Here is a 16,000-nt window from a genome sequence, read left to right as displayed (position 1 = left end):
AATTGAAAGAAAATTTAAATGAAGCTCCCGGTGATTTTGAATACCCAACCCCGTATCGAATTGCTGGTGGAGGCTGCTGCCGGTTTGCCCCGACACGTCGCTGGAATGCCACCTGCTGTCAACTGCACCTGGTTCTCAATCATATTTCTGGAACAGGTCTTGCTTCCATGTTCCTCTCGTCCAATATGGGTACGTGCAATATCGAAAATTGGGGTAAGTGGCAAAGAAACTACTTACGTTCAAGAATCAAGTTCATCTCCATTCATATAGATTCACTCATTTTATTTACAGAGTATGTTCTGTATATACACCTTTTTTTTGTAGTAGTAATGTAGTGACTTGCAGTTCATTTAAATAAATTACACATCTATGACGCTGCACTTTGGAGTCTGGTGTTCGTGTGGTTTGTTTATTCCTGACTGCGTAGACATTTGCCCATGGCGCAGCGGAGCCAGTGTTGCACTCGCATTATTGACGTGCAGCTGGCAGTACAGTCTATTAAGAGTTTATACTCGTGAGGTTATCTTGTTATATTAAAAGTCTGAGGTACGTTCAATTTTATTTAACTTTAAAAATTTGTGTACCAATTTCCAGTTGTTGTTGCTAACATCTGCACTCAGAGTATTCATATTATCATGATTTGACTGCTGCTTAACACAGTTTTAAAATAAAAAAAACACAGTTTGTGCATATCCATTTGATTTTTAAAGTTCTTGTGAGACATACAGCATAAACATTGATTACTGCAGGGGCTCATAGTTCTACTCAAACGACAATCTTCATATCACCTAAAACTTACACTGCAATGATATTTGTTTTTGTTTACATTTGGTGTTATGTCGAAACATGGAGATAAAAATAAAAAATTGACTGATAGAATCTTCATTTTTCTTGATCAATGGATCACTTTCAAACTGTTTAGATTTCAGTACATTTCCATAAGTTGTTTTTTTTGTTTGTTGTCATTTATTCTCATTCATTCAGTTGATTAAATCTCATTAGTATTTTGTAACAGATGCCCATATTCGGTACACCTACTAGTAGGTAGCTCAGAGTTAACGGCAAAGCAAAACCCGAAAAGTTGAAAGTACCGAAAGTAGTACGCAAGAAACCAAATGCTCCAGAGCCAAATCGGAAGTAAGCAAACACGCCGACTAGCACTCGACTAATATCTGTGCGTGTGTGCTATATAAATCAAGGTAAAGTACATTCATGACTCGTCCACATTCGTAGGTGCATGATATACTTATACATATATTTACCCCAATAGAATCTAGGTAGAAAATCATATTTACATCAAAACATTTACTCCATTTTTTAAAAAATTCAGTGAATGAACTTTCAGGATGGAAACTTCAGACTTCAAATTCTTTAATTGTTCCATTGGGGGAACTTAGATTTAATCAGGAATTACAGTTAAACATACCGTCAGGTCATACATGACCTGAAATAGACCCTTATAAACTAAGACATGTGAGTAAAAGAATTTACAATAAAACTGTTTACATGTTTTACAATGGTGCTTGTGCACCGAATATATTTTGGTACTTGCAGTCAGTGAACTGTGGTTCTTATTGCAAATATTTCTTAAGGTCTCTGTGACGAGAATCCTTTTTTCCTTTAAGTATTGATGTCTTGCAGTAAATGGCAACTATCATGAGGGATTCTGGAATGGCCCTTCATATAGTAGATGCACTTTTTTCTTCTCGATCAGTGATGGCTTAGGATGCGTTCTAAGCAGTACTAGTTCATCAACTGAGTACTTCTGTTTGTTGCGGTCCTGAAACTTTGGAATGGCATTAACCCACTCACTTACTTCCTCTTTCTGTTCCCTGATTAATTCAGTTGGTGTAAACCAGTTGAAATGTGGGGTAGGTTGTTATAGATTTCCATGAAGCTGTTAACATATTCAACCCACTTCAGTGTTTGTTGTGGACACGTCATAATGAATTAATTCAATTCTCGAAATGTCTTCTCCAAGGGATTACTGCTAGGTGAGAAACGTGAGATGACGTGTCTGATACCATCTTCCGTTAAAGCCCTCCATCTGTCTTCTGTGAAGTAAGAAGCATTATCAGTAAGCACAGTTACTGGGCAACCAAAAGATTTTATATATTTGCCTGCTAGCTTCCTTCCAATGCTGCTTGCTGTTGAAGTCCGGGGAGGATACATCGTAATGTATGTAGTCAACAGATCAGTCCAGAGACTGGTTTGATGTGGCTCTCCATGCTACTCTATCCTGTGCAAGCTTCATCATCTCCCAGTACCTACTGCAACCTACTTCCTTCTGAATCTGCTTAGTGTATTCATCCTTTGGTCCCCCTCTAAGATTTTTTACCCTCCACGCTTCCCTCCAATACAAATTTGGTGATCCCTTCATGCCTCAGAATGTGTCCTACCAATTGATTCCCCCCTCCTAGTCATGTTGAGCTACAAATTCCTCTTCTCTGCAATTCTATTCAGTACCTCCTCATTAGTTACATGATCTACCCTTCTAATCTTCAGCATTTTTCTATAGCACCACGTTTCAAAAGCTTCAATTCTCTTCTTGTTTATACTATTTACCATCCATGTTTCACTTCCCCCACAAATACTTTCAGAAAAGACTTCATACTCGATGTTCACAAATTTCTCTTCTTCAGGAACGCTTTCCTTGCCACAGCAAGTCTACATTTTATCTCTTCCCTACTTCGACAGTCATCAATTGTGCTTCCCAAAGAGCAAAACTCATTTACTCCTTTAAGTGTCTCATTTCCTAGTCTAATTCCCTCAGCATCACCTGATTTAATGCAACTACATTCCCTTATCCTCTTTTTCTTTTTGTTTATGCTCATCTTATATCTTCCTTTCAAGACACTGTCCATTCCATTCAACTGCTCTTCCAGGTCCTTTGCTGCCACTGACAGAATTACAATGTCATCTGCAAACCTCAAAGTTTTTATTTCTTCTCCATGGAATTTAATTCCTATTCCAAATTTTTCTTTTGTTTCCTTCGCTGCTTGCTCAATACACAGATTGAATAACATTGGGGATAGGCTACAAACCTGTCTTACTCCCTTCCTAACCACTGCTTGCCTTTCATGCACCTCGACTTGCATAATTGCCACCTGGTTTCTGTGCAGATTGTAAATAGCCTTTTGCTCCTTGTATTTGACTCCTGCCACTTTCAAAATTTGAAAGAGTATTTCAGACAATGTAGTCAGAAGCTTTCTATAAGTCTGCAAATTCTATAAAAGCCTTTCCGTAATTTATCTTGTAAGATAAGTTGTAGGATCAGTATTGCCTCACGTGTTCCAACATTTCTACAGGATCCAAGCGGATCTCCAAAGTCAGCTTCTACCAGTTTTTCCATTTGTACGTGTAGAATTCATATCAGTACTTTGCAGCGGTGACTTACTAAACTTATAGTTCGGTAATTTTCAAGCCTGTTAACACCAGCATTCTTTGGGATTGAAATTATTATATTCTTTTTGAAATCTGAGGGTATTGCGTGTCTCATTCATCTTGCTCAGTAGATGGTAGAGTTTTGTCATAGTTTGCTCTCCCCTGGCTATCAGTAGTACTAATGGAATGTTGTCTACTCCCAGGGCCTTGTTTCAACTTAGATTCTTCATGCAGTCTCGTATCTCCCATTTCATCTTCATCTACGTCCTCTTCCATTTTCAGAATATTACCCTCAAGTACATTGCCCTTGTATAGACCCTCTATATAATCCTTCCACTTTTGTACTTTCCCTTCGTTGCTTACAACTGGTTTTACATCTGAGCTTTTGATGTTTGTTCAAGTGGTTCTCTTTTCTCCAAAGGTCTCTTAAATTTTCCTATAGGCTGTACCTATGCTACCCCCAAGTGATATATGCCTTCACATTCTTACATTTTACTCTAGCTATCCGTGCTTAGCTATTTTGCACTTTCCGTCAATCTCATTTTTGAGACATTTGTATTCCTTTGCACCTGCTTCATTTACTGCATTTTTATATTTTCTTCTTTCATCAGTCAAATTCAATATCTCTTCTGTCACCAAAGTATTTCTGCTAGCCCTAGTCTTTTTACCTACTTGATCCGCTGCTGTCTGTACTACTTCATCTCTCAAAGCTACCCATTCTTCTTCTGCTGTATTTCTTTCCCCATTTCTTGTCAATTGTTCCCTAACACACTCTCAGAAATTCTCTGCAACCTCTGTTTCTGTCAGTTTATCCAGGTCCCATCTGCTTAAAATGCCACCTTTTTGCAGTTTCTTCAGTTTTAATCAATAAATTGTGGTCAGAGTCCACATCTGCCTCTGGATATCTCTCACAATTTAAAACCTGGTTCCTAAATCTCTAACCATTATGTAATTTATCTGAAATCATCCAGTGTCTCCAGCCCTCTTCCACGTATACAATCTTCTGTCATGATTAAGCTATGCTCTGTGCAAAATTCTACCAGGCAGCTTCCTCTTTCATTTCTTGCCCCCGTTCCATATTCACCTACTATTCCTTGTCTTCCTTTTCCAGCTATTGAATTCCAGTCCCCCCATGACTATTAAATTTTCGTCTCCCTTCACTATCTGAATAATTTCTTTAATCACATCATAAGACTTCTTCACTCTCCATCTACAGAGATAGCTGGCATATAAACTTCGTACTACTGTGGTAGGCGTGGGCTTCGTATTTATCTTGGCTACAATAATGCGTTCACTATGCTGTTTGTAGTAGCTTACCTGCATTATTATTTTTTATTCATCATTAAACCTACTCCTGCATTACCGCTATTTGATTTTGTATTTATAACCCTGTATTCACCTGACCAGAAGTCTTGTTCCTCCTGCCACCGAACTTCCCTAATTCCCACTATATCTAACTTTAACCTATCCATTTCCCTTTTTTAAATTTTCTAACCTACCTTCCCTATTAAAGGATCTGACATTCCACTCTCTGATCCGTACAGTGCCAGTTTTCTTTGTCCTGATAACGTCGTCGTCCTGAGTAGTCCCCTCCTGGAGATCCAAATGGGGGACTATTTTACCCCCGGAATATTTTACCCAAGAAGATGTTACAAATCATGCACTGCCAAAATATACTTTACGCCTCCTCTTGCAGTAGGTAGGGGTTCCGTTACGTCAAGTGCTGTGATTTGTGTTGGATGTCATGCAACAATGGGATGCAAATCCGTGTCCCTGCAGACATTATTCGGTTTAACCTTTCGATAAATGTTGCAGGTTCTGAAAACTCCTTGTACCCTTTCTATATGTTTGGATAGTAATAGTATTGACTGACTAAACAAACACTGTTTTTAGCCTTGTTTCACAATTTATTATTAATGTTATTGCACAACCTAGATTTCGGGTTAGAAGCCCATTTTCAAGTACATTAACTGATAAAGGTAATGCACAGATAAACATGGTGACAAGTCAAAGATATCATTTCAACTTCTTACGGTATCGATCCATAACTTAATGTGCAGTTATGTCAGTGACCATTTTTTTTAACAAATTACACGTATTATTTCATATTCATCGATTATACTTACGACTGGGCTAAAGTTATGCAGCAGCCAAGATGTTTTTAACTAAAACTGATTGGGGCCCAAAGTTTTGCTTCTATCATGAGGTTGTGACCTCATGTAACAGAGGTGAATAATTGAATTGGGTTTGCTCATTTAATAATAGTTGTGGGGATATACACATCTGTTTTTTTAATTTCTAAAAATTTCTAATTGGTTGAGTTGGCCCCCTTTCCTCTGTATGTAGGACTTTTATATCTATTGTGTATTTGTGGTTATTATTCTGGCAATGTTCTGCTAAGGCTGAATCAGGGTTCTTCAATCTCCAGCTTCTGTGGTGTTCTTTACGTCTGGTACAGATTGACCTCCCCATCTCTCCAGTATAGCAAGACTGACACGATGTGTGATTTTTGTAAACACCACTTTTTGTGATATCTTGTTGTTCGTCTTTACAAAAAAGTACTTATTGTCTGACTGACATAGAAAAACACAGAGAAACTCTTTGCCTTCAGGATGTTACTTACGCTATTTGATGTTATCCCTATAAAAGGTAATCTGCACCATTTCTTTTCCTGTTTGTATTTTTCATTGGGGACAGTAGGGACCTGGCTTGCTTCATCTTTTTACCTAAAATTTTATCAGTGGTGCTGGGGTCAACTTCATTATTTATGGCTATTTGTATAAAGTTCCTGGTCAAAGTCTTCTTGGGGCTGGGGCAGAAGGGAGATGGGGATCATGTGATGGAATGCTACATGTTTGTAGGATGTTGGGAGGAAGCTAAGATGAGTGTCAGTGAAGGAATCTTCTGGGGAAAATTTTAAATTTATGGGTACTGCTTTCTATCTTTAAGCTAATATCCAGGAAATTTATGCTGGCCTTTATGTTAGTGTGCCACCGGTCCATATTTTCCACAAATTTATGGAGTTGTCTATTGGAACCTTTCCACATCCAAAGAATATCGTCTACATATCTGTACCGATACACAACATGTTTTGCCAGTGGATCTCTCTTCAGAAAATCAGTCTTCCACTTGTCCATGAACCTTTCTGCTAGTAAGAGGGATAAAGGTGAGCCATTGCCAGACCAACTGTGTGCTGATATTAGCTCCCTTAAAAGCATAAATAGTTTTGATTCAAACATTATTCCACTGTACTAACAATGATCAGCTGCTCTTCTGGATTTTTGTTGTTTGAAAACAATGATTGTGGCACAATATCTATACAGTCTTTCACTGGAATAAATGTGAACAAGCTATGCACATCAAAAGAGACTAATTTTGCATTTGTTGGAACCTTAACATCTGTTAACTTGTTAAATAAATGTAAACTATTCTTAATGCTAATTTCTCTTTGAAGTGCAGCTTCTTCTTCAAGATGGTGTTGATTCTCCTGGCAATCTTGTGTACTGGAGCTTGTATTACGGATACCACAGGATGGATTGGCACTTCTGGTTTGTGGAGCTTGGGTAAACTGTACAGCTGTGGTGCATATTCAGAAAAGATATTCGAGCAATTTTTTGCTACCTGACCTCATTACCTGATTCTTCTTCATCCGAGTGACTGAATACGAACCTTTACAATAGGTCTGGTGTGGATACACTTTCATATCATGAATATAATCTTTTATAACACCTGGCGATCTATGAATACTTCTTCATAGTTAGACAATAGATTTATTAACTGCCTAGCTTGGATTTTGTCAATGTATGAAGCTTCCTTCACTTTCTCCTCAATCATGGCAGAGATGTCACTCACATTGTTGTGAACACCATCCTTTTGGCTAGTATGCCACCCTTTTGGGTGATCATCCTCTAATATAAGCAGTTTTTGTTTGCTGACCACTATATTTACACGTCTAGTCAGCTGAAGGCCTACCTAGATTTCCCGATTTAGCTGTAAGGTTATCTCTAGCTCTTGGTATTTCAGTTCGCAAACTCCTTGGGCGAGATCTATTATTGCTTTTCTATCCCGGAGAAATTCAAAGCCCAAAATAATTGGTACTACAGGTTTTCCATAAATAAGAACGTACACTTGAGGCTATCATTTCCAAAGGAAAGCTCTATCTGCATTTGGAACTTTGTCTGTGACTTCTTTTCCAAAGCTCCTATAATTTAACAGTTACTCACTGGCAGAACCAGTAATTGCTTTACTCACAAAACCCTCTGGAAAAATTGACCACTTCTCACTGAAATGCTTGTGCCAATATCAAGGAGTATTGAGGTAACAAGTCAGATTACGGATACATTCACCGTATATATTCTACTGTTTCATTATCAGAGACGGTATCTTCTTGATGTAATTCATCCTCTAATTTTATTCTGTCCTCGTATCTAATCATATTAATTCTGTTGGGAATAGACCTATTGCCTTCATTTTGTAGTCCAGTGTCCTGACAAAGGCCTGTAGGGACTGACTCTAGTTTCCAATTCTGGAAACATCCCCCAGGCTGTGGCTAAGCCATGTTTCCGCAATATCCTTTCTTTCAGGAGTGCTAGTTCTGCAAGGTTCGCAGGAGAGCTTCTGTAAAGTTTGGAAGGTAGGAGACGAGGTACTGGCAGAAGTAAAGCTGTGAGTACCGGGCGTGAGTCGTGCTTCGGTAGCTCAGTTGGTAGAGCACTTGCCCGCGAAAGGCAAAGGTCCCGAGTTCGAGTCTCGGTCGGGCACACAGTTTTAATCTGCCAGGAAGTTTGACTCTAGTTTGTCGGATTCTTTGTTGCTTGTTTCGTATCCGGTGATAATTCCACTCTTCTCTTATTCTGGATATTATTAGATGGAGGTGGTCTGTTTGGATCTCGTGACTGTGAAAATGGACTGTTCGGTACAGAGACAGTCTATATAATTTACAGACTGCACTTGGTTTGCAAAATTATAGTGGGGTTGCCAAAGAATCTGTACTGGCTGTTGCCAGTGCTGATTGTCATTATGCATATTTTTTGGTCTATCTTTTTGTGGACTTCCCGATTTCCTATTGTTTCTCCTTTTTGAATTATTTTGATGTTTATTATTTGTATTGTCATTTGAATACTGCTTCTGATTATCATTCGCCTGTTGATAATCTGTTTCCCTAGTAATTACTGTTACTGGGATTGTCCCATTTCAGGTAATAGTTACCTTTCCCATTGTAATTGTTATTATCATTAAATTTATTTTTATTTTCCTTTGGACTATTTTCGCCCCCTAGTACAGTTGTTGCCATCCCAAGAGCTTTTTCCATTGGAATAGTTGCCATTAGAATTTACTGTATCTGAACTTTTTCGTACATCTTCCTGGACCAGGTCTAGTGAGTCTATTGCGGACAGAAATTATTCAAGGTCAGTGTTCGTAACAAGCTTTTCCCTTATGTTAATTGGTAACCTTGCTTTTAATACTCTCAATGGATCTCGTGTAGTGACCGACTTGTCCCAGTACAGAGTCATATTGATGAATTTTTCAAAGTATTTTCGTAGACCCCTAGTCGTCAGATTATATACTTCTGCATTGTAAACAATGTAGTAAGTCTTTCTTGTATTGAGGCTGACAAAACTGATCAAGAAATGCCTTCTCAAAATCACTGAAAGTTTGGCAAGTCTCGGCAGCATTTAATGCCCAAAGCGAAGCTTCCCCAGCAATTTGTGATACCACGAATTGTATGTTCTGTTCTTCCATCCAAGATTTTGGAAGGACACTACTGAAGTTGTATAAATACGACTGGGTGGATATTCTTTTTGCTCTCTTCATTGTAAATCTGAAATTGACTATGTGTAATGAGGCTTTCCTCATGCATCAATGTACTCAAATGCATGGATCGCCTCTCATTAGCAGTCGGTATACTCATTTTGCTACAAGTACAGTCTTTTTCTAGTTTTAAATTTCTTGTATGCATCAATGGCTGTGCTAGTAAAAATTAGCTACCATGGCTTGATTTATCATAAATTGTAAATGGGGTTGCTGGCAAACTGTGTGTGTTACTCTGATTTATAACATGACCAGTGGGCAAATGTGGTTTATTCTACATTGACATACTAGCAGTTGGCAAATGTTCAATTCTAGTTTACCCATCAGGACCAGATTCTTCATTACTGGATTCTGGCATTACCTCTAAATTTCGATGGTCTAGATTAAAAACTCTGGCTACCTCCATTTGTATGTGTTTCTTCACTTCGGTTTGTATTTTACATTCAATTCTTTCTACGGCAGTAGTCAGCATTTTAAAACTAGTTTTTAAGTTACTGATTTCTGGCTGCATGTCATTTACTTTGGTGGGAATGTTTGCCAACTGTTATATCATGTCTTTAACTGCATTTATCTCTGCATTAAAGTGTGCTGACAATGCTTTATCCCTGTTGATTATCACTTGGTTAATATATTGAACAATGTCTTTGTCCCACTGGATAAAGACCTGACTGATTTGTTCTAAGAATTTTCTTTGTCTTTCCTGTTCTTTTCATTCGCCTTTGCTTTTCTGTAAGGGTTTCTTCTTCCCTATGTCGCTTTTCTTTTAAAGCCTTCGCTTCTAAACGCTGCTGCTCTTTTAAGAGCTGCTTCTTCCCTTCATTGTTTTTCCATCAATTCTAATTTCTGAAATAATATAGCTAATATAATACCATCTGGCAACGTCATAACTTCAGCATTGTTAGGTCCTGCTCCTTGCCCGGTAAAATTACTATCATTTGCTTCTAAAGCTTTCACCACAGGAATGTCACTCAATACTGGCAACTCCTCATTTTCAGTATCAATGTCCGATAAAATACTATTATCAACAACACTTAAGCTAGCTCCTGCACCGAGAGGCCTAATAATATTTATTAGCAGCAGATATTTCACACAATAAGGCAATCCCCAGGAATATTCTATAACTAACACAAGAAATAATCACTATAATTAAATGTGTGTTTGTGTACACAATAATTCACTAGAAACAAGACAATATTTGAAAATGTTTCTCGCAGCCAGAATATGATACTGCTGTTACTTATGACTGGAGTGATTTTGGCTGAAGTGCTGCAAAAATTTTGCAGCACGCGGACAGATCTTAGCTGTGTGCCTGTGTACTGGGATAATATGTGCACCCGTTCCTATCTTTAGCTGACAGGCGATGCTATCAGTGAAACAGGACTACACACTGATTACATATTCCCAAATAAGATCATATAGCAACTCAGTTACAGTTTGTTTGGATAATTACAATAATCTTTCCAGGTGTCAGTTTGATATTTACAACAGTATCTTGTGTGTTCTCAGTTGATACATGAAAAGGCAAACAAACAAGCATTAACACTTTACATTTGCAATCTATACACAAAAAGAAATACACTGATTAAAATAAATACAATTACAATGTTTGTACTCAAGCCCTATGTGACAGGGCACCAATGTGATGGGTTTTGTTCTGTTTGTTTAAAGTTGTCGTGGTGTGTGTGTGTGTGTGTGTGTGTGTGTGTGTGTGTGTGTGTGTGTGTGTGTGTGTGTGTGTGTGTGTGTGTGTTATTTTAAAACATATGAAAATGTAGCAGCAGCAACAGTATTATTTAAAAGAAAGAAATAAATAATCTCTGATAATTCTTATTTAGGTGCTGCTGAGCCCAACCGCAATGAATTATTTTGTCATACCTTATCACTACAAATAAATATTGAAATGCTGTTTCATTAATTCAGTAAGTGACATTAAAATGTTTGCACCAAATAACTAATATATCAAACCTCAACCTCTTCCCTTTAATATAATGTAAATATTTTTTTAACTCACTGATTAATTTTTTGGAGAAAAATTAATCTTAAGCACCAGCCACAAAAACTATTTCATTTACATAAAGTCTAAGATTGTTCTACTGAATGTTATTTTCACTGTTAGAATAGAAAAATAATTCCTGTGGGTTCTTGTCCTCGGAGTTCAAATATTGTAATATCGATCGAAAGAATTAATGTCTTACTGTTTCTACAGTTTGAAATTGCTGTCCATACGCTCACTTAATGGTGGCAGGCAAAACAGTCAGGACTGGGTATTCATACCAACATAATTTTTCATAGAAAATCAATCACATCAACCCTTCTCTTTATGTTGACACCATTATGACTGTTCACAATAACAGTATTATTCACCAGTTACCCATAATTCAGTATCGCTGTACCAAGCACTAATGGCCGCTTTCCTGTTTGCTACAGATATTAAACTTAAAACATTCATTGTAGGTCATCTAGTTACAAATAAGTCCATACACTAGAATTCCATTTAGTCAATGATATGTTGTATTTTACATTACTTGTACCTCACACAACACGAATATTTTTTACAATATGTAAAACAACAGACCTCGGCTAATCTTTTATCTCAGCCACTTCATACATCATAGAGAACAATATAAGGAAAAAATTTCACATACTCCAGTGACAACACACTGTTTTAGTGGTCTTTTGTTATGATTATTCTTTGTAGAAAACTGATTATAAAAATAATAAAACATATTGTTGGAAATTGTTTACATTTCACAATATTAAGCCTTTTCTTTATCGGTTTTCACATAGGGGCTGAAAAGTCATTTCTGGAAAACTATTAATCACTCCATAAACCTCGAGCATTGTTGCATACACTGGTGACACAAAATGTTGGTGTTGGCATGACAGTTTACTCCTTGTGAACTCAGCAAATTAATGGGGCGACTTGGGAACATATTCATATTGTGCATGGGGTAATAGCAAACTGTCCCCTAAAATATTATATTGGTGACATGATATACATGAGCAGGGTACACAATGTTTATTCCACTAGTCTCCATTAGTTGCTAAAGAAAAATGTGAGAGTGCTGTTCGTGGAACAAGATTCATGAACTGAAAATGTAATAAATATTCTGAAGAAAGGAAAACTGCTGCAGCCTTCATAGTGCATCAACCCCAAGGAAAGTAGATAGACATCAGTAGTTCACAGGGTCATCGCACTGCTGTGTTGCATAAAGTTAAAGCATGTGATCCTGAAACTTGCAATAGACGCTAGTTTCTGAAGTGTGTATCGCTCTTTCTGCCACCGCTGCCTCCTTTCTCCATCCACTGTACAACAAGGGACAAATTGATTAAAATTTGACCTATGAAGCCCTTTCATAAGTTGGCATGCATTAGAATATTAGTTTGGACAACATAAATACGGGAAATTATTTCATTTCTTGATGACGGAGCCAGCAATAACTTCTTTACTCTCATACACTGCGGATTATCATTCAAAGATGAAAAACTTAGTACACAACCCATGCAACCCATACTACAAAATGCGTTGTGAAAAGATTCAAAACTGCTCAAAAAAATACTTGTTAATAAAAGGCTAACCATGTTCATGGTGCAGTGTCCCAGTTGTAGGGTGCCTATATCAAACAGCTTTGTTGAGTAACAGTATGATTTTCAATACATAATATAATTGACAGAATTTAAGAATTGCCATCTACTCATTAAAGGTTTAATTTTACATTAAAGATTTGAAACAGAAGACAAGTATTACAGTTAAAAACTTGTGTATAGTGGGATTGGACAAAAATGTGGTAACACTGTGTGATGCATGCCTGAACATAATGCAGATGTCAGTCAATCTAGCAGGTGTGTTGTTGTATTTGACCATTAATGGCATATGTGCAAGGCACTTGAGATACTGAGTGTCCTGTACAGTTGTGAATGCAAATTGTTGGAGCTAAGTGAACCCGAATATGGCAAATTGTTGCTCATATGGTGAGTGCTTCTTGTAACAAAGGGAGCTGAGGTGTTTGTTTCAAGGGGCAGCATATCGAAGGTTTGTGTGGCATACAGGGAAAGTGGAAGTTCTGTTGAGTCACAATCCTGTCGGAAGTGTGTGTGTTGAGTGATCCTGACAGATGGTCATTGAATGGGGTTGTGACAAAAAATAAGAGAATGATAGCTGCAAAAGTCAATGCAGAACTGAACATTGGACTTTGAAACTCTGTCAACACGAAAATAGCACGAATGAAGCTCCATAAGCTGGGAATTTCAGTGAGAGCTGGAATTCCAAACCACTCATAATTGTAATGGCAAAATGTGAACTATGGATTTGTGGAAGAATGTTATTTGGTTGGATAGGTCTTCGCTCTCACAGATCTGAACTTGTAGCATACACTGTCTCAAGTCCACAATGTAGCCTGCTTGCTGCCAAGAGTGAAACATGAAAACAGTAGCCCCATGCTTACTCTGCAGGGTCTCATTACTGCCAAGGATTATGTGAACATTTTGGCTGATGAGGTCTGTCCCATGGTACAATATTTATTCTCCTATGGGGAAAAATTCAGAGTAGGTATTAAAATCCATGGAGAAGAAATAAAAACTTTGAGGTTCGCTGATGACATTGTAATTCTGTCAGAGACAGCAAAGGACTTGGAAGAGCAGTTGAACGGAATGGATAGTGTCTTGAAAGGAGGATAATGGAATGTAGTCGAATTAAGTCGGGTGATGCTTATGGAATTAGATTAGGAAATGAGACGCTTAAAGTAGTAAAGGAGTTTTGCTATTAGGGTAGCCAAATAACTGATGATGGTCGAAGTAGAGAAATTTGTTAACATCAAGTATAGATTTAAGTGTCAGGAAGTCGTTTCTGAAAGTATTTCACATGGACGATAAATGGTTTGGACAAGAAGAGAATAGAAGCTTTCGAAATGTGGTGCTACAGAAGGATGCTGAAGATTAGATGGGTAGATCACATAACTAATGAGGAGGTATTGAATAGAATTGGGGTGAAGAAAAATTTGTGGCACAACCTGACTAGAAGAAGAGATCGGTCGGTAGGACATGTTCTGAGGCATCAAAGGATTATTAATTTAGTATTGGAGGACAGCATGGAGGGTAAAAATCATGGAGGGAGACCAAGAGATGAATACACTAAGCAGATTCAGAAGGATGTAGGTTGCAGTAGGTACTGGGAGATGAAGCTTGCACAGGATAGAGTAGCATAGAGAGCTGCATCAAACTAGTCTCTGGACTGAAGACCACAACAACATGGGGATGCTGTGTTCAGAGATGACAGTGCCCCTGTTCACACAGCTCTCATCACCCAGGACTGGTTTTGTATACATGAGGATGAATTGTCACATCTCCTCTGGCCACCAGTGACCATATTTCAATATTACTGAGCCTTTGTGGTCTACTTTGGAGAGAAGGATGCGTGATCGCTATCCAACTCCATTGTTATTACCTGAACTTGCCTCTATTTCGCAAGAAGAACAGTGTAAGATTCACTTTAAAACCACACAGGAACAGTATCTATTTTGAGATGATTGAAAGCTGTTTCGAATGTCACCGCTTTTCGTACACTGTATTACATGTGGTAATGTGCTGCCTTTTTGCTATTTACATATTTTTTTCCATCCCCTGTAGATCTTGAGGCAGTGTAACTTGCGACAAGCAAATTAACCAGATTATATTCAAACCAGTATCGAGATTGAAAGCACTTGGTGACTTCCTACCAACTGTAAACATAATTTCAAACATTTTCTAAGTTATTTCTCAATTCCATACCTTGGCAATTAACACATTAATGCGTTTGTAAAGTAATGAGAAATCTGGAGCTGTTCTATATTTGGTAATTTAATTTTTAGAGAGAGTAGGGTCTACTGGTAATCATCTAACGTGGATAGGACCATTCTGCAGCAGACTAAAATTCTTCTGATCCTCCCATACCAAGGGCTTGTGCTCATCATCAAGAGAACCTCTTCGGTGAAAGTGAGACTGGGAAGCTAATGCTCCTTAGTAACATTTACTACTTGCTTTGGCTGTAACCATTCAATAAATGTACTGCAGTGGTGGTTATCATGTGTGTCAAGCTTTCTCATTAAACGTGACCTAGGTAGTTGTTCAGGAGTGGAGCAATGAGACACTCATTACTCAAACATGGGCATTCATGAGCAAGGCGACTAGTGTACTCATAGTGGAAGGAAGGAAGATAAAGCGACTAGTGTACTCATAGTGGAAGGAAGGAAGATAAGCAAACTACGATGATAAATAGCCTGCAGTGAAAAGTGCATGCATGACGAGTGTTGTCTCCTCATAATGATATTTGAATTTAGGAATAAAGGGGGTGACTCACTGAAAGGCAGGAGCACTGCATCATCGACAGATTCCCTTTCCCATTACCCCTGCCCAATGTGTGTGTCAGCCAGTTGCATGCTGCCATCTCGTGGTCTAGTTTGTGAAATAGCGTGTCCAACCATCTGCCACCTGCCTCTTCTACGTGCACCCCTACTTCAGCTAGCCCACGGACGGCTACCCTAACCCCCTCCATGCCTCCCACCCCTGTCCGTCCCTCACTATGCTGACCCTGCACCCTCACCTCAGCCCAGTACCTTGACCGTGGGCCAGGAAAGAGATCAGTCAACTGAGCACAATGTAGAGAGGCAGGCATGTGCATGTGAGTGATGATGTAGAGAGGCAGGCATGTGCATGTGAGTGATTTTTGTGTGTGTGTTTTTCTCCTACAGCTTGAGAAAGGAATTTCATTCCAAAAGCGAGGAAAGTAAAGTTCTGTACCTTTTCTTTGTGTGTCTGTCGACAATGCAGC

Source organism: Schistocerca cancellata, chromosome 1 (genome assembly GCF_023864275.1).
Source record: "Schistocerca cancellata isolate TAMUIC-IGC-003103 chromosome 1, iqSchCanc2.1, whole genome shotgun sequence".
Lineage (NCBI taxonomy): Eukaryota > Metazoa > Arthropoda > Insecta > Orthoptera > Acrididae > Schistocerca > Schistocerca cancellata.
Note: the sequence above shows the minus strand (reverse complement) of the source record.